This window comes from Haliaeetus albicilla, chromosome 6, assembly GCF_947461875.1.
Source record: "Haliaeetus albicilla chromosome 6, bHalAlb1.1, whole genome shotgun sequence".
NCBI lineage: Eukaryota > Metazoa > Chordata > Aves > Accipitriformes > Accipitridae > Haliaeetus > Haliaeetus albicilla.
This window is the reverse complement of record NC_091488.1, coordinates 24,889,588-24,912,213: the sequence shown is the minus strand read 5'-3', so window position 1 is coordinate 24,912,213 and position 22,626 is coordinate 24,889,588. Positions and strand designations below refer to the sequence as shown.

General features: G+C 40.0%; 1 protein-coding gene across 8 annotated transcripts in view; it reads right to left on the bottom strand.

Annotated features, from left to right (window-relative positions):
* The window catches only part of NRIP1 (nuclear receptor interacting protein 1), a 79,304-nt gene that overhangs the window by 23,443 nt on the left and 33,235 nt on the right, over positions 1–22,626 (bottom strand). For 4 of the 8 annotated variants that reach the window (XR_011325057.1, XM_069785335.1, XM_069785334.1 and 1 more), the window contains one exon: positions 914–962. The exons of 1 other annotated variant lie outside the window; for it this stretch is intronic. The gene's annotated coding sequence lies outside the window, so the exon portion shown is untranslated. Of the gene's footprint in view, positions 1–913; positions 963–1,715; positions 1,900–9,647; positions 9,851–22,626 lie in introns of those variants that run through there. 3 more of the 8 variants (XM_069785336.1, XM_069785339.1, XM_069785340.1) reach the window with 3 other exon arrangements.

The window sequence follows — 22,626 nt, the reverse complement described above, 5'->3', positions numbered from 1 at the left end:
CTGTCAATTCAGCTGATCAGGCTAGATATTATTTCCAGATTCATCTGTCATGGTAGAGACCTGAGCATGACTGACAGGTCACAACCCATGTCCTTTGTGTTATATGAAGCCAGCTTTCCTTGATGTATCTGGAGGAGTCATTTCCCAGCTCAATATACCATCAGTAAGTAACTCCAGCATTTTCTGAATCAATATATAGTAGGGCATTATCAATGATCTGAAGGTAAGTTTCACTGACTGCTTGTATTCTTACTACACTTTTTTTCATTTCTTCTCTTTTTTAGAGTCTTTTTAAGAATCCTGTCATAAAACTAAAGTAGGTTTTCATTGAACCCCTGTTGCTAAATTTCATAAGTGAATGATACCACAAGAACTTCACTCAAGACTACACTAACGTGATTTCATTCAACAGCAGTTCAGGCTCATACATACTTGCAGAATCCTACAGAACCAAAAGACGACTCACAAATACCAAATTAATGCAGAAGTGAATCACACTGGACAGGGAGGGACAAGCAAAACAGGGCAACAAAGACAGACCAGAGGAAAAAACAACCAAACCAAAAAACAAACCCCACTCCTTTCTAAGAGACTTTATGCTCTAAAAACATACAATTTAAAGTCCATTTGTTGAGAAAAGGCCAGAAGTTCTGGTGGGCAGGTGATCATGTCTCCAGCTTCCCAGGAAACCTTTAGCAGATTTTTACCTTGGCACCCTAGTTAGCAATCTCAGCAGAAAGAGATCAAAGACGATCTGGCAACGTGAAATAAACCACCCTCTGTCTCACAATTCTTAAGAGGGTTAAGGACCAAAGCTAGCGTGAATTAGATGAAGTTACTACTCCATGCCTGAGGTGAGAAAAAAATACAGGTTAATAGACTTCTTCCCAAGTTCAGGGACAGAAACTCATACCTTTCAAGTGTCAGTGCTGGATCTTTGTGAATCTGCTTTTCACTCCACCCTGCCAAAAACAAATACATTATAATCAGGATGCAGAAACTTATGGTGGAAAACAATTTTAGTTCTACTGTAACAGGAAAGTCATTCTCTTGATTCAGTATTGGCTTATGAAAGGGAGTCCGTCTTAACTTCTTAACAAGGTATCAACAGACTAAAATAGAGTTTTCCCCTGAAGCTGGTTATACTTGTGGTCAGTTTGTGACAGTATCACAGCTGGCCAGTGAAACTGAGCTGAGCAAGCTGGTAAAGGTAACATGCCAGGAGACAGGGGATAGTAATAACTGGGCAAGGAGACCTATCTGCTTTGTCCAAAAAATTGCCATCAGGAGATTATCTTTATTCTGACACTCCTGCTATCAATTTACCCATGATGACTAAAAAAAAACCAACCAAAAATGAACTACATAACACACCCCTGACATTGCATTCTGCTTTCCTAAAACCTTACTCACCTTCTCCTACTATAATCCTTAAGTTACTCTCATTTAGTCTTCTCTCAGCTCCCTACTTCTACAACCCAAACTTCTGTAACATTACCAACATCCAACAACCCTTCCACACTACACAAGACACAGCTGTTATTGTAATACTTCCCCTCAGGACACTGACCATATAACCCTTTACTTCAGGTTTTCAACTGCTTTTCTCTTGCTCTAGATAAGTTTAAAATTTCTCATCTGAGTTCTACAGACATTAATAACTCTTTCATTTCTACCCACATAGCCTAACCACTTACTGTGTCCTTCTTCCTTACCCTTTTGTTTCCACAAACACTCGTTTTCACCGTAATACTCAGGCACCTCTCACACAGGAAATTCCATTATGCTTCTGCACTGCTCCCCAGGCAAATATCATCTACACTCTGGAGGCTATTTCTTCCTCTCCTCCAACAGTAAATCACCATAGCAAAAATTCATCCAAATCCACCAAAATACCTCCTGCAAAACCACAAGCCAAAACACAAATTATGTATGTTGCTTGCCTTTCCTCACAGATTCACACCGCACTGTTTGTTCCCTTTCCCTCATCACAGTATATACGAAGTTTAAAATAAATACATCTGCACCTGTGAGATGCTGAGTACATACACAATACTAGTTCAGCTGGACAACAATTAAATGAAGCTCTAGAGCAATAGTGGCCTCCAGGATAAGTATGTTTTCCCTTCCTCTTACAAAAGAAAAACTGCATTTATTGTTTTTGCAGTACAACAATGCATGTTAGTGTTACAGTTTTCACCTGATACCTTTCTTTTACTGCATATGATTGGAGGGGAAGGAGAGTGGTACACACTAGAAGATCAACAGAACACAAAGATTAATGATATGGACAAAAGGGTACAGAATGACTAAAATATAATGCACAAGGGTTAAAATATAGCATGAAAGGGCTCCCCATCTTGTCAGCTGCTGCTATTAAAGATCTAGTGAAAGCTCTTTTCCTTCCCCGGCTGGTACGACAATAGTATCCCTACCTTGATGCAATCTGTTTTCACTTCAGAGGGCAAAGATGGAAGTAAGATCAGAAAAGGAAAGGAAATACTGTTCCTAGGAAAACTTATTTTCAGTGCAACAACGTTTATTTATTTATTCTTAATCATGAAAGCAAGTGGTGCCAAAGATGACATGAACAAGGAAACTTTAGAGGAGGAAGGTGAAGGCAGAAAAACTACCTGTCCCAGGGACTGGTTAAACATAAACCCAGACCTCTTTCAATGAAACAAAGGAAGCTTTCTGTGTCTCAGCTGCCTTAATGAAATAACATTCTCAGGGCAAATAGCAGACTTAATTCTGCAAGTTCTCCATGGTTTTGAACATAATTTCTCCTCCACTCCTCAAATCAAAGAGACTTGATTTACTGGGTCTACCTCTGATTTTAGTTTTATTGCAAATAAAATTTAACCCTTCCTTCCAAAGTCCCTTTGGTATCTCTCTACTAAATCACATAACCCAGAGCTTGATTGTAGCACTTCTGAAGGTGAACAGTTTGGCTTACCAAGAATAACCTACTGGGATGCAAATTCCACTTGCCGCCTTTATATTCTGCCAGGTTTATGAGAGCAAGTCTGTCTGTGCTTGACATTTGCTGGGAAACACTGCATGGCATAATTACTATTGTAAACCATTTTACATTCCCGTAAATTCAGACTACAACCCCAAAGTGCTTGCAGACTAAGACAAGATACAGGGATAACTAAGCAGAAAGAAAGAGTTACAGGGAAAAAGTAGGTATAAGAAAGAAAAGCATCAATGGCAGGTGAAGGCAGCGAGGCTATCCAAGCTGCCTGGGACACTGCCTCACAAGTATGAAGTCCCAAAGAGTAAGAAAAAGAAGAGCAGAAACAAGATGATGTAGGATGCTGCACACTGTAAAAGGACACAAGCAACCTGCTTCATTAAAATATAAAGCAAGAGCTGAAATTCTAGGTCGCATGGTTCCTTAAACAGCTGTATTTCTCCACCATTGTAGGAAGTTATTTCCACTGAACTACAATAAACATCATGCTACAATGCACATGGATAGGATGTCAAAATCTTCAGGGGTTACATCATTTTTATTGTGATCTTGACCAATGGAACAACAGGGAGGATTGGAAGATCTAAAACATCTTGACTCTATGATCTGTTGTTGAGAAAGGGGCAGGAAGGAGGTAAGGAGAAAAATCAGTAAGTAACTCCCTATCCATCATCATTCAGACCAAAAGCTCCACTTATATTGGGGCATGGGGGGCTTACATTCCAAAACGAAAATTAATAGACTAAACTATTCTTGTGATTCACTTCTACATATGAGAAGCAAAGTGTGCACTGAATGTAAAGTACTTTTGTCAGCTGCCTGGCAAGACATGAATGACTAAACAACACAGAATAACAACAGCCTCCTTTTTGCTAATACATCTGAACATAACATGTTACTGAAAGCACCTTTCTCAAGTCTTCCATGTATTCTTGTATTCACCTTTAATTACCTTACTTCAATGCAAATTGGTATTTTCCAAGAGCAAGCATGATCCATGTTCCTCACAGATACCAATCCCGAGAAAGGTAATAGTATTTACAACAGTATTCCCAATGCACATCCAAAAAACCCAGGCTATTTGATAGGGTTATATAAGCAAAATCTTTGCCGCTCTAGGTACTGCCACTAAAACCTCTCTTGTTAAACACTTCTCTTTGGTTGATTGGCAAATTTGATTAGAAGTTTAATTTTTGCATAGTAAAGCTCATCCAGCCAATTTTAATTTTAAATTGGTTTGCACTCCATCACAACTAGCTGAATACTACAAAAACCTTTGACATAGCAACCTCATAAATCGTGGAGAACAGAAGAAATGCTCTTAAGAGCAGGGAACTGTTGATAAGAGACTTTTTCCTCCATTGACTGTACTCTGTCAGCTGTAACTATGTGCAAGAGTCCACACTTGCAAATTACACAAAACATGCATGTAAACTACCCTTCCATGAAATTATTAATTAATTTTTTTTAAATGACAGTCACAGGTAGAAATGCTTAGAAGAAGAAAGTGTCTGAAGTTGACCAAGCATCCTGTTTTTCTTTGATGCAACATACAACCATCATTTTAAAACTCCCTAATTAAAAAAGCTTTATGTAGTCCCTACCAAGCTGCAGACAGTAGGCAACATTCCTAACTATAGAAGGGATTTTCACAGATTATCCATACACTACATGAATCTGGAAAAAAAAATCCCGAACTATTTCAGACTAGAATGAGCTACAGAATTCAATTCCATATTACTTATACATAATGTGAGGTCATAAAAAACCCACCCACAAACAAACTAGTGACAAGTAAGAGGTATTTCAGTTACCAAAGACCTATTTCAGTCTGACATCTAAATATGTGATGTTAGGTGACTGCTGCTCTTTAGAGACTGATCATAGTAATTTCACTCCTTCATTGTTCACCACGACCTCTCATTACGTGCACTGTGTGGGTCTAAACCATGTTGGAGGCTACTGGGCACTGTCAAAATTGCAAGAAAGAAGTTATTCCGCCTTTGAACAAAACGGAACACTTTACAACATCAATGAACATACCACAGCAGTCATTTAGAATATTCCCACTTTATACACGAGGAACAGCAAACACAGGGGAAGATTAAGCAACTTGCCCACAGTCACATGAAGTCCATATCCATAGCAAAAGACGACAGATTTTCTAAATCTCAGTTTTGCCCTTTAATTCCAAGATACTCTGTCTCTACAGTTTGTGGGTGGTTTTTCTTCTTCTACTGGTGAAATAGAACAACAACTGAGTACACTAAGCTTGAGGAAACAATGGAGATTACTAAAGGAATAGGACTTGAACACCACAGTAAATGCCTTTATCTTCCAAAATAAGAAAAATTACCAGCACTGCCATCACCCTTAGGGGTAGATGTGCGTCAGTCAAGTACAGTCAATACAGATTTTCCACTATACCTGCTGAAACGACGTTCTCTCCAAGAAAACAACTGTGTCAGGACTGAACTGAAAAGATGAATGATGGCATTAGGATCAAAACCATAATTCCACCAACTTTTCCTATTTCTCAGAGCTCTGACATGCTGAAACAGTCCTAATGAGCTGGGCAAGCACTACTGAGTTGATTGGAGCTGGAAGGACCACTGCACGGCAGCTGCAAATAGAGTTTTGCAGCAGTGGTTCTTCTGATCCACCACCCATTTTCAGTCTCTTTCCTAACCAAGAACAGTAAGTCCTTTTGCTCCTGAAGCAAGGATCTTTCATAGTCAACTATGTATAAGCACATATACACGTATCTAAGCACTTCCTTCACAAACAGGTCCATTTTTATTTCCTTGGTTTAGAAAGCTGTCAAAACCTGCTTTTTACCAGTCTAATTCAGCTGCAATACATCCACAGCATTGCATTACTTGGACAGACTAGAACAGAGTGTGCATTCATCCATATGTACACCAGTGTATAACAAAACTCCAGCAGTCCACACTAGAAGCAGACCTATGAAGGTAAGGTGACGAAGCTGCAGTAGCAAGTGAATCCAGACAAGCAGCTTTTGTGTGTGCTGAACTGCTCCGTGGTGCCCAGGCTCTGGAACCCTGAATTACACCAAGCCTGACTTAGCATCCGCTGCAAGTCGCACCAGTAACTAGAATTAAGCCTGCAGAAACAAGTTTGCCTCCCATTTAAACAGAGCCAAAAAGCAGAGGAAGAATATTCATCCCATAACAATCAATATTAACATTTTTCCTGATGAGTTCTCACAAACTCAAATTTCAGCTTCAGAAGATGGAAGCTTCCAAATTGACCAAATCCACTAAACTTAGTTCCTACACTTACTCCTTTGTAGAACCTGCAGATACCTGCTACATGTGCTCTTTGCCAGAGTGAGAGAAAACAGATCAAGCGGCTGCCACTGGCTTTACAAAACATGTAAATCTGGGAGGATGGGAAGTATCCCAAAGCTTGTAACTGCTGATAGTCAGTGCCACCTATGGCTGATATTGCAGAAGCAGAGATGCAAACAAAAAAAGGCATTTGGAACTTTTAACTATCCCCAGGTTTTTCATATGGCTTCAGGAGAACAGATTAGATAAAGAAGATTAATAATATTGTCTACTCTAAATCATTTACCATCATTGCAAAAGGCAACCATGCTAGTACCAAAACCAGGTCCCAATTCTTTCTGTGATTTTATAATGAGAACATCTTAAAACCACACAAAACTTCTAAGTGCAGCATTCTACTTTCTTATCTTACCACACTCACCCCCTCAAGTAAGACTGATCACGATTTTCTTAACAGCTCGATTTCAATCATTCAATCCGACTCTGCTTCTGCAGATGCTTTGTCCAATGGTCAGGAAGAAGATGCCAGAGCTTATTTCATCAGGCCTTGTAAAATCCTCTACCCATCACCCCAACAGAGCATCAGCAACACTTTTCATTTTCAGGGGAAGTTAACCAACACAATAGATAGAATAATTCCCTCCAGAGGTTTTGCAGCAGTCTCAGTTCAGTGCACAAGACCATTAATTACACAACTGCTTTTAGCATTAGCAGGAATCTGGTAGCTACAGCACTGGTTGAGTTAAGGCTGCCTTCAGTATCTGCACAGAAAATCTATTTACTTAGAGAAGTTATGCAACACCTCAACTTCCTCTTTTCTTTACTATGGTAAAACATGATAACAGAAGGAAAAGGGGTGGAGATAGGGAACAGGCATTTCACAATCTCAAGCAGGGTACAGCTACCTTTCAAAAACATACCTAAACTGGAATTTGCCTCTAAAATCGGCCTAAATTGATGATACGCTCAAGCACCAACTCTTCCTTAAAACTTGATTAAATATTTCCAGAGAAAAGGCGGTGTTACACAGCTAATCAACGCTGGAATAAACCGCATGCCTCCAATGTAAAGTAAGAATGTTGTTTAAAATCTGATTAATTTTATTTGGTTGGGTTTTTTTGGTTTTCTTGTTTGGGTTCTACCCACCCACCCCACCCCCCCCAAATATAGCAGTCTATGCCAGGCCAAGTTGTATTCCAAAATTCTCATCAAGATTTTGGTGTTACCAGGCATGTGCATTCAGTGAAGCTGGCAGTAAAAGTTTTAATTATGCAAACATCCTTCTACTTTCCATTTAAAAAAATCCAGGAAAATCACATGCTACCCAAGCTGATATATTCCATGGCCCTAGGAAAATTGAGATATCAAAAACCACATACTCATCAGTCCTCTTTTAACAGTGATCTAACAAATCTACCTCATACCTCTATCAATACACTAATAATTGATTAAAAAAACCACCAAAACAAAACCAAACCCCCACAAGTCCCAGAACTGGCTCTACTCAACAGAGGCATTAGAAAAAGTCTCAAAGCAGTCACAGCAATCTTGACTGGTAAAATGTTTTCAAGGACTTGGATTTAATCACATGTCATTTTCTTTTCCACTAATCATTTATTTAAAGTCATAGGTTGAATTATTTATGAACAAAAATTAATTGCATTGAAATGCAGAACTGCCCCGTATTTACCTATCGCCTTCTTCAGAACTGAACCGCCTACCACTAACTGGTTAAAATCTACAAAAAAGTCAATTTGGAATTTAAGGTCAGATTGAACCATTTCTGCAGTATTACTGCAATTAACTTCCAAAATCTTGTTACATATGGTCAAGTACCTTGTGATCTGCTGTGTAAATGGTGCAACTGTTTTTACTGACTTTTGCTATCACTGCAACATGTGTTTAGACTTCCAAAAAAATCCAGGGGGAAGAATAGCTCACTCACAGAATATTTGCTTTGAATAAATAAGTTTTGACTAATTAGTTGTAATTAAAGTCGTCATTATTTGAGTACAAACAATCACATCACAGAGCTTCCCTATCCAGGGTTCTCCAAATTTTCTTAGCTGTCAAAGGATCTTGAAGATCAACGACTTGCATGCATAAGGCTGTATTCACACTCTTTGCTGGTATAAAAATGTAAGTTCAAGGGTACACTCATATAAATATACTGCACATCTATAAAGTGTTAATCTTAAGTCGGCAAGGCCATATGACAGAAGTAACTATTATAGTGCATGACTGCTCCTCAGCATACCGTGTTTTCCAAGTCCCTCATTTCCTTAAAGCAACTCATTTACCTGTCACCTACCAGGACAAAGAGTAGAGAGAGGATTTCGCAAATACATCTGTGGCTCGTGCATGGTGATAACACACCAGGAAAGATGGATTTTAATTTTCTCATCAAGTTATTAGATTAGGTTTACATGCAGATTTAAATTCCCAGGAGTCTGCCACCTGTCCTAAACTTAATTAGTCACGAATGTCTGCATGACAAGAGCAGATAGTTCAGATGTTCTGGAGTGACCACAAGCAAACATCCAAATAATCACCAACACAACTTCCGTAATGCCAAGACCGAAGCACTAAGCACAGCTCTCTGTGAAACAGCCTGAATTTTATTAATGGAGTGCTTCATACTTCCCAGCAAACACACAACTGACATCAGCTGAGCGTCTATAAAACCAGAGAATCAACTGTGTAAAGTCTGCAACTGAATTAAGGAAATAAAGAGCACTAGCTTTCTCATTAAAATATGGGTGCATGTTTACATGTTATTGGGGGGGGGGGTGTGAGGGGGGAAGATGAAGGCTCAAATCCTGTAAGACTTTTCCTCAGCTTTGTTCTTGTTCTGTTTATCATAGCTGCACATCTAAGATTTTCCTATTTTTATACCTCCGCTCACATACCACCACCCCCATGTAGGACCAGTGCAGCAGATTAAACACTAGAAAAAATCCCCACATTTTCATTTAAAGAGGCAAACACATCCATGTTGAAGTATATTTCACATTTTAAAGCTAAACCAAAACCCCCTTAAAAGGTTAATTAGGATTTTATCTGTGTAGGTACGTCACAACTACTGAGACAGATGCGAGTAACCAAATATAATACAGAGAATTCAGTTATCCATCTCCTTACATTGCCACTGGCACATAAAATAAATTTGTCTCATTAGCAGGGGCTACTTAGTTCGTTGTAGTAAACAAAGCTACCGATAACGACAGCCTCACATACTTTTCATTCATTCACATATTTTTCTTTACTTAGACTTCTAGCATGTGCCATAGAAGAGCCGAATGTTAAACATTCCTGGAGTGTCACAATATGTAATACAATAAAACAGATTACAACCATACCTTTCTTTCACAGCAGTGGTGCCAAGCACAGGTACACTGTAGCAATCAATTTGTTCTGCAGACAGTAAGGCTTTCATAGAATACTAATGCAAAATCTCTTTTCTTTCTCCTTCGACTTGACTCCCCAATGCCCGGGTCCTGACCAATACAAGGAGGAGGGCAGAATGTCTTCTGCTGAGATAACCACAACTACTAATCAAGTATACGTGTACAAGGGCACAGGATTAAACCTCCACCAGGCTTGACTCGGGCACTGAGAGCAGCTAAACACATGCACAGCAAGGTCAGAATTAAACACATACACACATACGCACACGCACGCGCATCTACTTGAGTGAACTAATTTATCACACTTTACCACTGACGGCTTTTTACCTCGGGGGAGTAAAATTACATCCTGGTGAACTGATGAGGTTCAGACACAACAGCTTCCAACAACAAATCAGATCTCACAGAAACGGAGAACTGTGCTCCTGGGTGAACACTCCTCTCCCAGCTTCACAGGCTGTTTCAAAAACTCAGAGCATGCTGTGCGTGTCTACACATGCGTGCATGCGTGTGCACACACGCCATGTGTGCAAGACGCACCATTAGGCATCAGCTAAAACAGAATGATAGCGTTAAAAGTTCAAAACCAGGCAACAACTACCTTTAAGAGAGTTTTTCTTTTTGATTGTATTTATCTTTACCTCTTAACATAATCAATCTATCAAGTCTAATTACTCCAGAAGAAAGCATTTTATTATTGTCTAACATAGCAAATGTCAAACAAGCTGTTCATTTACCTTGAAGTTTATTAGCATAGAAATGCAACATGAAGATGCTCTCAAAATATTGTCACTTGTATTCACAATATTTTCAAAAACCCACTTAGCAGGTTTTTATTGCCTGGCATAGCCGGATACTGTACTAGTTCTTAAAATAGGCAAGGCATTATCTTAACTGTATCACCCTTGAGCTAATACAAGACTTTTTTCTTTAACCGTTCAATTTATATTTAACTTTTTTCTCTTTGGTTCTTTTTATTCACACGCTTCTCCCACATTCCAGTCAGCCATACATATGCGGACACATGTGTTTTCATAAAGGTTCATACACGTGCATTTCCAGTAGGAGTGAAAAGTGAAATACTGGAATCTAAAATCAGGGATTTTTTTCCCCCCTCAAGTTCTGTCCTGTCATGCATCCTTCCTGACATTTTCCTGTACATGCAGATGCACATTTTGCCAGAAACATCGAGATGAAACCTATAAATGATCATTGGCAGGGTTTTAACAACACTGCTTTTGCATGTGATTAGTATTGAGAAGAAAACACTGTACAAACACTCCCCAAAACAGCCCTGAGAATAGTGTTTGGCACTTTACCTAGAATAAATTAGCAAAATATTTTTGAAATATCCGTGGCTTCGCAGAGACACCAGGCAAAAGCAGCATTAATCAATACTGATGAGTTTGTCCTTGACATACTGACCGTGTCATCAGGCTATTGTCATGTGATATCATGTCATTTCCCCACCTGGCTCATGACCTTGTCCTTTAAATGACCCAAAGCTTCCCTCAAGTAGCAGGAGGCCCCTCCCCGCTGTCTCAGCAAGGTCGAATGGGTCAGCGTGTCCTCATCTATAATCCACCACCATTTGTCAGCAGGGAGGCTGGAGGAGGCAGGCTTGCTACAAGGGGAGAATGCCCAATTAGGCAGCTGTCACACAAAGCATAGGCTGCAAAATTATCCCCTGTCAAAAGAAAGAGCAGCTGCGGGTGCCAATTACAGCAACCTTTCAACCCTTTAGGTACTGGAAACTACACAGAAGTAAATGAAGTACAATTAGTGATAACAAATCGATGAATTAGGGCAGTAAATTAGAAATTACTAGCAGGTGAGCTTAGGTCTCCCATAATATTACGGGCATGGCACACCCCAGGCAAGGGCAGAAATGTACAGATTTCACAGAGCACATTAGTTTTGTCCTATCCATCTTTCTTGTGTGGAGCCTGTTTTCCTCCCTCCTTTTCTTCTTGCAAGCCTTGTCTCAGCCAGATAGCGCAGGGAAAGGAAAAAAAGTAACCCAAAGAGGAAAGAAGTTGTAGCGCCTGATCTTCCCTCTTTATCCTGGCAAATGCAGCTTCCTCCTTTCTCACAAGGAGGTCCTCAGAGCCAGCACAATCTCTCTCTAGTAAGCATACTTCTTTTCAGCCTGACATTTGACATGTGCTGTGCCTCGTGTTCCAGCGGAACAAGGTTTACCCCAGAAAAAAAACAAACAAAACAACAACAAGCCATAAACTCTCTGTAAATTTTATGTCACTTACACTTCAAACACTTAAATTCGAGTTAAGTGCTAGACTTTTGACTACAGGGGGAAGACTTATTTCTCCACATTTCAGTTCTCTGATGCATCATGCAGTGGCATCTCTGAGCATACATATAGCCCTGAATTTGGCAGCAAAGTTTCTATTCAAGGCTTTTTTGGCCTTTCCCCCCCCCCCCTTGGTGAACAATTTCCAAATGTTTTTTCGCCCTCACTGTTCTCTTAAGCAGTCAGCCTGGGAAGTTACTGTGTGCTGGTACCAAAAGGCAGGTCCTACAGACCACAGTAAATGTGGCTCCGGCTTCGGCTCCAGCTCCTCTCCCGTGCGGCAGGTCCAGCAGCTCAGGGGTGAGCAGTGCCCACTGGCGCCTCGGCCTGCACACCCCCAAGGCAACCAGCACAGAAGGGTGGTTGTCTTACCAGCCCCCAGGCATTTACAGAACAAGGAGTCTAGAAAACAGAACAAGGAAAAAAAAAAATAAAAATGAGAAGATAAGATTAAAAGGATGGATAATTAACACACAACCACTCCAAACCACGGTTAAGCAGCTGTACCAATGTCTTTGTTTAGGTGCTTTAAGTCAAAGAAACAAAATTCAAATTCCAAGATGTCTCCTATAGTTAGTCTTTCCAGCCAGCTCACGGTAATTTCAAACTAAGCGAAGTTGCCATTTACCTTATCAATTCTCTCCTTTCATTCTCAAATCTACCTTCTTTATATCCTTACACCTTGCAACCATGTTGAGTACTGAGGACAGTAGTCCAGATTTCTCCCAGCAGCAGGTATGAAATAATACCTGTATACTTGCACTGTAATTTATACATGTAATCACACACCCACGTATATTTATGCTAATACATTCACCAAAATACACAATGTGGTAGAAATTAAGTCACTGATCTCCAAGAAGCAATTTCCTATGGCTGTCTCTTGATCTCTAGCCAGCGTGGAATATTTCACTCTTAAAAAAAAAATCTTGCTTTCATAACTCTGATAAGAGAAAGCATAATACAGCCCTAACCATAAATAGATGTAAAAATGTTCATTTAACAGCAGTTGCAATAACGCTCATCAAGTTTGACATTTTCTTCTGAGTAGCATATGGAAACCGTAGAGTACTGAAAGAGTTAATGTGTTTAGAATTCAGTTTCCATCATACTTGGGTGACTATCTCTTTAAATAATTTAAATCCTCTCCATCAACTACAAAGCTGTTTTGAAGCCATTTAGCTTTGTTCTTTACATGTGTTCTAATTAAGAAATGACCTTGTCATCACACACACCAGAAATCCTGGATTATTTCCTGCAGCAAAAATCTACGAAGCAAAAAAAAAAAAAAAAAAAGACAGAAAGAAAAAAAAAAATACACACTTCTTCCTTTAGTGAGGAACTGAGGAAGTTGTTGGTTGGCTGAATGCTGAAGCAGTTTCACCGCATAATTTTTTTTTTTGCGTGTGTGTTGCTGAATGTCACAGGGCGGGTTAGTGCGACCTTGAGCTGCATCAGCAGCACAGCAAGGGTCGAGATGCCTGCAGGCGCCCTTGTACTGGATTTGCAAGACAAAAACCTTCAAACTGGCTGAAGGACATCTTAAATCTCTTCAAAGGTTTTCCGAACTAATCTGGGCTGCTCTTAGCCGGATCTGTGCCAGTGTGAGAGGCAAAATTAAAAACAAGGTCTCTTGACAGGATGTTGTCTCCTCTTAACCCTTCTCATGCATCACAGGCGTGCTGAAGGGACACTTTAATAAGACACAGAGAGGAGCACGGTTCCACCAGCAGCATTCTTTCATAACGAAATTATGTAAGCAACCATTTACTAGGAATGGTGCTGCGGTTAATACTGAACACTCAGCCGGCCCTTCGCACAGCCATCCCCGTCCCTCTCCTCCCCCCCAACTCATACTGTCATTTTTCCAACTGGTGCTGGGGGTTGTGTCAGAGCACTGCAGTGACATACCCCAGCGCTCTGCAGGCTGGCTCCTCAAACTGCAGGTGGGGGAGAGAGAGGGGTGCTCAGCGCCTCACCATCCCAGCCCCTCCGTAAATATCGTGGGTGAACATTATTTTTCCAAGTGAAAGCGGCAGCACCTACCACGACACGTTGTGTGTTAGGGCAAGGCAGGTAAGAGAAGGAGGAGGGTCAGAAACCTGCAGAAGGTTGCTTTGGCAGGCATCAGACATGTTTTATGAGAATAAATTTATGAGAAGTGTCCACTCCTCAACCTGTGATTTCCTTCTCAGTGATCCTGAGCCAAGAAGGAAGTAGAGGAGAGGGTATTAATATGCGATAGGCCTACCAAGAGTTTGAGAGCATGACTACGCACTGGGGAAACAAAAATAAATAAATTAAACACCCAGCCTGCCTGCCTGCTTTTGACTGCTCATCATCTGACGAGCGACACAGAGGCTTTCTAAAAACTTGAGCACACACACAGAGATAACCTCTAGGAAAGGCCCTGGGAACACACGGTCACTCTGTGAAACCACAAGTCTACCCAATGGATTTGGCAGCGTTATTCGAATGCAACTATCAGTACATCGAAGGGATGGACGCTTCAGAAACAGACTGACACACAGAACCTCCAACTCCAACTTCAGTAAGAGTTTGCCAACTAGGAGTGGCCTTCTGTATGCTTAGTTAGAAAGTAACATGGATTCCCACATCTGAAAGTGGAGAAAAACCATCACGGCCTCCTCCTCACCTATTTTAGTTCTGGTGTTATTGGTCAGATTGAACTATCAAATTTCTACAGGGAAAAGAAAAAATACAAATGGGTTAAAATAACCTCATCTTAATTGAGAGGAGCCAGCATTGCACTTCAGAACTGTCTTTTACTATTTCTAGGATATCCACCAGGCAAGTAAGTCTTTGCAGAGAAGAGGAAGAAGGAGACACTTGTACCAGCAGAGGGTGTTGTGATTCTTCTCTTGCTGAGCACCCAGGGCTTCCTTTCCTCTGCGTTTGTACAGTCATTTTTTAAGTACCATAGTCTATTAGACAGGAACAAAACACATTCAAGTTTACTGAAGAAGGACGCAGCTTTGGCAGTTATGTCACAACTGCTGTAACACCACCCTCCGCCTACCACTACAACAGGTTCACGCCCAACAACCACGGCTCTTCTCACAAAATGCCCTCCTTGTTAGAAGGCTTTAACGATTTTAAGTGTTGGTTTCCAGTAATGTCAGCTACGGTGCCTTCTGTACCAGCAGACGAGGAACTTGCACCATACGCGTGCTTTTCCACAGACCTACCAAGGTTTCCACAGCGTTTGTTACACTTGGGCAGAAGGCCAGGACGTTCCCACAGTGCCTGGATGTCAGAACAACCCCTGCGATGGCTTGGAGCAGTCTCAAGGCTTGCAGTCTCAAGACTCTGCTCCGCGGCCGTAGGGCAGTGGGAGGCTAGAGGTGGCTCAAAACCTCGCATGCCGCCTCTGCCACCTCAGGGCCTCTAGCAAATGGAGGTTGAGCAGATCCACACGTGTGGGTTCATTGATCTTTCTGCACAAATGTGTCCTTTTTGTGGCCTTTGAATGACAGGGTGCCATATGGGCAGCCAACTGTGGATTAAAAAAAAGAGTCTGGTCACTTACCATATTACACAATTATTGCAGTGCTGGGTTCTACACTGTTTCCTAGAAAACTTTCCAGTTTACCCCAGTTACCTGGAAAGGGGATTAGGGGAGATCAGTTTAAGTAGTTCACATGTTACATGTTAGCCTAGCAGAAAATACCAAGAAGTAGTTTCACGGTGCATGCAGCCGACCATGCAACATCTACAGTTTCTTAAGTTTCTCCAACATATAACAAAACAGAAATATATTATGGGTTTTCCAAACGTCAAGTGTTGTGAAAACCCCCAAAACAAAAACAAAGAACTCATGTTGCAACATTTGAGCTGAGCGCGATGATTTAAAGATGCAACAAAAGCTTTCAAGCCAGGTAGTCATTGCTACCAAGTATGGGACACATTGTGCGGCCCTGCCAAAAGTAGAAGCCAAAACCCAAAAATACAAATTAGCAGCTTTCTTCCAGGGCCACAACAGTCCAGCGAAAACTTTCCAAAACAGGTTGTCCTAAGAACATCAGACAGAAGCAGTGAGTGCGGTTACTCAGCACCTAGCCACAACTCAAAAAGCTACAGCAGCAACCTGCACACCCATATACCCAAAACACAGCCATTGTGACAACATAGCACCTATGAAGTCAGACCATCATTCATTGCTAACCATCTGATAAAAATGGTCTTTGCGGCTACAATTTCTCATGGCCAGCAAGCGCAGAGAGGGAGACTTTTCTATCTGCGTGGCTCCCTACATAGGCATGCTTGCACAAACACGTGCAAGCCCTATAATGGACGGGACAAGCATTTTACAACCCATCCACGTACAGGTTGTCTGCGCAACCTTAATTCTGCCATTTTCTAACTGCTGATTCTGACTATACACTGTTAACATTCTTTAAGCGTAAGGCAGTTATTTTCTATGCAGTGTACCTCTGCGCAGAAAAAGAAAGGGGACAAAGATGGCAGAATTTAATATAATGTATTCTCTTCCCACCTGGACCCCATTATTAAATGAAACCATTATCTGCCAAAGCAAAGATGCTATTGACAAAAACATTCTCTTGGGAGCAAACACAGATACTCCCATCGGTACCGGTATTAACAAGGAACAGTTGAAAAATTGTCCTGAGACTATGTCATCCAACGTCGCTGACCTAACTTCCCAGCAGCATTGAAAGCAGCCCTTGGTCTAGCACCGCACATGAGAATTTTCTGGAGACAAAAGTTGTAAATTATGATTCTCGTTATTTTATGTTCTGTTACACTGTTTATGAGATAGCTATACTGTAAAGCAATTACAATTTTTTTTTTTTAAGTGCAAATTAGGTAAAGGGGGGCTACTTATGCAACTTGACTAAATGGAAAATTTGATAAATTGTTCTTTATAGTACTAATATCCTAGTAATACTAATATAGTAAAAACAAGTGTGCTTGCATGAAACATATCACCAGATACAAATTAAGTACTGAAATAACAGATAAAACATTAGCACAGATAAATCTTAGAATGGTTATAAAGAAAAACATAGCTGAAAAATGAAGATGAATACTATTATGAAGTGTTAGGTACATCTACTTACTTGTCTATATGGATTCTACCCATCTTAACTAAAGTCACGGAAATTAGATGTAAAGAAGCAAAGGTAGAGAAGCCTTATTATTAGTGTATTAGTTTCAAGTTTACTTAATATAGTTAGCATTCTCATACTAGTATGCAATACACTAGTTATGGTAGTATGTAACTATTGCTTAAGACTAACAGTTAAGGGCAAGAAGTACTGAATAATGTAGATTGAAGTGATCAAATACAGCTATTCTTTCCATATCCACAGGGGGAAAAAAAGTCTTAATAGATTATTAGTGTTTATATGGTTACAAGGGAAATAACCTTATCCTACTGAGATCTCAATTAATACTCCAGCATCTTCTGCACCTTGCTAGTAAAACCAGACATTTAATTTAGGTCTCCCAACAACTCTCAAACACTCACAGCAACAATTTTCTGCAGATGTTTTGCCAAAAGCAGTAACTTCCAAACCTGGGGACACCTCTCCTCAAGGTGCATCTCAAAAAAAGCGAGGCTGACTGCTTGCACAGAAAGCACTACTCAATTTGGGGCGTTCATTTCCTGCTTCAGACATCTCAGATACCCATCTAAGGACATTATCAACACTTCATATTACATACACTCATGAATATGGTTTATTCTACTATTTAACTTCTGTCCCGATCCAGAATTACATGAGCATTCACAGAAGAATAAGGACCATAACCATGTTTAAGTTTGTGTTTTGCTGAATCAGGGCCCTGAACCTTAATGCAGGTTTTTCTCATTGCTGTGCCAGTTTATTTTATTTAGTACAAAGCCACCACCAACCTCTGAGTTCTTCTGCTCAAGGTCATTTTTAACATTCACAGGCACCGCTTTTTGGCTGTCTGCAGAGCACAGAATTTTTTTTAAGTGCACTTCAGAGCAAAGTGATGTCTGGAAACATCTTTAAATGGTGAAAAGTTGCCTTAATCAGTTGTCTGTTAGTAATTCTACTTGGCTACCTTTATTACCATAGACTCTAATTTAGCCTTCAATCTTCGCAGCCACCCATATTTGGGAGGTATAAATATTATGTAAAAATCAGTTTCAACTCCTGCAATATCCAAGTCTAAGCTACACCTCCCATTCTTAGCCTTTGAAGGCATCCAGTATAGAACCAGGTCCTTGAGCTCCTTCCCCTGCTCTGCCAAACACAAGCTTTTCTACATTTGCACTTAAAAAGGGGGCGGGGAGCCACCTACATTAAACAATAATTTGCAATATAAAAAAAAAAAAACCAACAACAAAAAACCCCCAAACCCACAAGTTTGTTCTATAAAGTTAAAGAAGATTCCCTATTCCCCAGTCCTCTTCTTTCATCACCCCAACCAACCTCCTTAGGCTTCTGTATCACTTCTTCCTTCTTATAATTAAGGATGTGGGACTGAGGGGGGAAAGCAAGCACATATTTTACACTTTTGATTTGCTGTATTAACTATTATTAATATTTTGTGAACACCTGATTGCTGAAGAAATATCACAAGCCTGGGGGGAAGAAAAAAACCCCAACACATTGCGTTTTGGTTTTTTCAACAAATAGATGGGTCTCTGTATCATCACAGAAATTGCCAATATTCACCTTCAAATACTCTTGTTTAAATACTCTTCTATTGTCTTTGGAAATCTCAGATATCATTACAAAGCAAGAAGCAGCATACTGATCACAGAAAATATAGCTTGTTACAAAAAGTGAAAAACTAAAAGTGTCTGGCAGGCAGCCATCTTTTGTATACATGCACCTTATTTCCACATGCGTGTCTATGTTAGACATGTATACTTCATCCTGGTACCCCAGGCCATTTTGAGAGGCAAGTAAGAAGCTGACAACCAGATAAGCCCAACAGAAGAATTAATTACACTTCAACAGTTCCAGCAAGGATCACACTGTAATACTGTTGCCATGTGTCCAGCAAAATCGCTGAAGCCAACAGTGGTCAGCAGTGATGCCTGGTTATCAAGTATATTTGGGTACTCCGTTGCCAAGTACACTTCCTTCTCCCAAACATGGTTTGTTTCATCTTCAACAACACTAATTCCTAGGTCATACAGAGACTCAAACCTCCTCTCCAGCTAGCAAGAGTATCAGAAATCCCTCTATGACACATATTCTCTTACTGTTTTATTTCACTTTACAACATTCTTAATTTAGGATTGCATGTGCTTTGCCTTATACTCAAGCCAGGGATTCCCACTTTACTGCGTACATATAAATTTGCAACATATTAGGCGCCTTTTTTTTTTTCCTCCGACCTTAGTAACTCAAGTGTTTATGAATCTCTATTACCTTTCTAAGTTTTAGACCTCTTGACTACTTCCTACCATATAACTTAGAATTGGTATTAAATCTCACATTAAAGTCAACAGAAACTTTAGAAGGAGCAGGTGAGATTTATCCTATTCCTAGTCAAAGCCAGTGCTGTAAGTTTAGGTACGGACCAAGTCACCAGAACCAGTAATGTTTTTAAATAAAAAAAAATAACAAAAATAATTAAAAAATAATAAAAAGGGAAAGGAAATTCAGGCAATTACCCTGAATTATTCTCTTCCCTTTCTAAGAAACACTGGATAGACCCTTTTAGAAACAAAGCCTCTCGTTTGTCTTGTAGTAAACAAACCCTCAAACTAAACACATTGCCTCAATAAAACAGCACAACAGCTCCATGCTCGTAACAATTTTTTAAACTACAGCAGATCTTGCCAAACTACTGGCTCCGGAAAATACAGAGCACACTAAAACTGTTCTGCTTTTTCAGAAGTCACATTAAATTTGTATTTAGTGCACACTACAAAACATAACTGCAGTTTCTCAAAGTGTAAAACAGTCCATTCAAGTTTGTCTAATTCTTAATATTTTGCCAGTAGTACAACTGTCCTCACCACCACCCTCAGGCTGATTGATTTAAAGAATCAGAAATATGAAGCTTTCACAAATTTTGTAAATGCACTCAAAGATTTCAAAACATTTACAAGACCTTTGTCACTTATCAATTATTTTCATTTTAGGATGACTAACAATATGTCTGTGCACCAGACATAAAACGCATTCTTCAAGGGGCACAAATCTACATAAAAACACAGATTTGCTAAATTAAAATACTCTGAGAATAATTATTTTCCTCAAAACCAAAAAGCAACTTAAAAGGAATTTTTTCAGCTTTCCAAACTTTCATTAACATCACAAAAATGGTTTGAGCTATTAGAAATGTACATAACATCCATAATCACGAAAAACAACATTATTCCATTATGCCATCTTTCCTGCTGTACAAGTGAACTACTATTGAGAAATCACGGATAAGCAGAACATGCAATACTGGGAAAAAGCAAACTGAGTACTAACTTTAAAAGATAAAGGAGGTGAAATGTTTTGGTTACTACTCTAAATATAATTTACATCCTTTATAAAATAGTGGTATGCATAAACATCAGAAGTCATCCTACAGGTTGTTTCAACTTTCGTGGTTAATGGATCAGCCATATTAGGGAGAGAACCAACACAAAACCCTAAACCTTTCCTCCTTGCAATCTTTTGTGTGTTAGCATTAACAAGCATCAAACAAAGCATCACCAATCAACAAAGTATTGACCACTGAAAAAATTAAAGGAACCAATTTATTTGCTCACAAGAGCAAAATTAACTTTATAGTACCCCTGCAAAAGCCAGAGACAACCAACAAATCTAACAACCGTACACAAGAGTGCACCTACACAAATGGCTCTGCGTTGTGGATCCCAACATTAGCCAAAGGATCTCCCATGCTCGTGAAGCAACCTTCTCTTCTGATCTATTGCATTCACCATTGGAATATAAAGAACAGACGAGAAAGGGCTGTGAGAAGAACCTCATGGAAAATTTCCTTCCCTTAATTCTCTTCCTATGTATGAGGTTTTCCACAGCAGGAGCAATTTGGCTCTGGAATATTCATGTTCTCTACCACCTGACATCAAGGTTCATTTCTCTGTGAAAGAGTCTCCAAAGGATAATAAAGCAAAAGCCTGAATACTTGCAAGAAGCATGTAATAATGCAGAGAAGCAGTAAAGATTACTCCCGCCCTAAGCAAAGGGAATAAATAGATAATCATGGAAAAGAAACTACTAAGATCTTCCAAAAGTCTTCTACTTAAGAACAGAAAAGGAACCTGGTCTTTAAACATAACAATCATCAACATCTAATGTACATGTCTTTCAAGGCAAGCTGGGTCATAAATTCGTATAAAACCTTTTTTTTTTGTAATGCAAACCAAAATGCCCATGCTGCAGCTTGCTGACCAGATCCAATCCACTGTAACAATTTATCTGGCCAGCCGCCCACTCTTTGCTGTCCTCCCCAATGGCAAATTAGATATGGGAAGGAAGCAGCAAGGGCTAGGGGATTTACTCTCACATCTGATTTCCCACCGCTGTGTTTCCTAAGAACCTGCAGCCTCCGCTCTATCAAAAAACTGGGCAGAAATTATCAGGCAGTAGTGACGGTGCTCATGTAACTGTTATAAGCCTGTTAATATATGTGAATTTTTGCTCCATGTCTGTCAGCATGACTGTATATTACCCACACATTTCTGTTACAATGCATACATGCTCCATCCTAACGCAGTTATGCACACAGCTACAGACATTGTCATCTGTGGTCCACACCCTCCATAACAAATGTTGCTCCCTGGAGAGGCTGGGCACTAGTTCTCCAAATCAACAGGTTTCACACCAATCCAGGCAACAAATACCTTAAACTGGGGTGAGTTTCTGCGTTTCAAAACAGGTACAGTTCACCAAGGAAGGCTCGCCATGCCCACTGAGTAGCACTTAACTGTAAGTTGAGAGTGCCTGCTAGCTGCCACCACAACTTAATCAGGGCATGCATACTAATGCTCTTGGACTGCTGCCATATTATCCATATATGTTTTATTATAGCTCATCTCCTTAATGTGCAAGACATTTATCTTTGATTCTTTCAAAATGAGAAAGAAAAAACCCTGATACTGTAGAACTGGTTTTAGCACAGTTCAGACTATTTAAACTGGGTCACTGTAAGCTCTTCAAGCAGATGTTTGTCATCAGATACAAGTAACAGCTCTGAGTTATTCTTTGCCTCATTAACAAACTTTTCTGAAAGGTAAGGTCTAGATTTTCTAGTAACAATCAGGTAAGCTTCTATCCACAGTTTTGCCATTTATCAGCAGAAGATTTCAGAATTAAAAATACAGAAAAAGAATTTTCCCTGTTGAATCATCCTCCCCATTTCACTGAGCCTTACAACAAGTATATGGATCGGTAAGTACAAAGACAACAGTGACTGAACCTGAGCAGAAGAAATCTAATCACATGAATCAACCTACTGGCTTCAACACTAGTTAGTCATGGGGCAGGGGGGGATAGGGGTAGGGGAGAGGATGGCGATGACGGGGGGAATGGACAGATGGATGATGGGACAAACACAAAACTTGCAAAATTGAGTCCACAAATTCAAGAGCAGATTAATGATCACGATTGATGGGGGGGGGAGATAAAA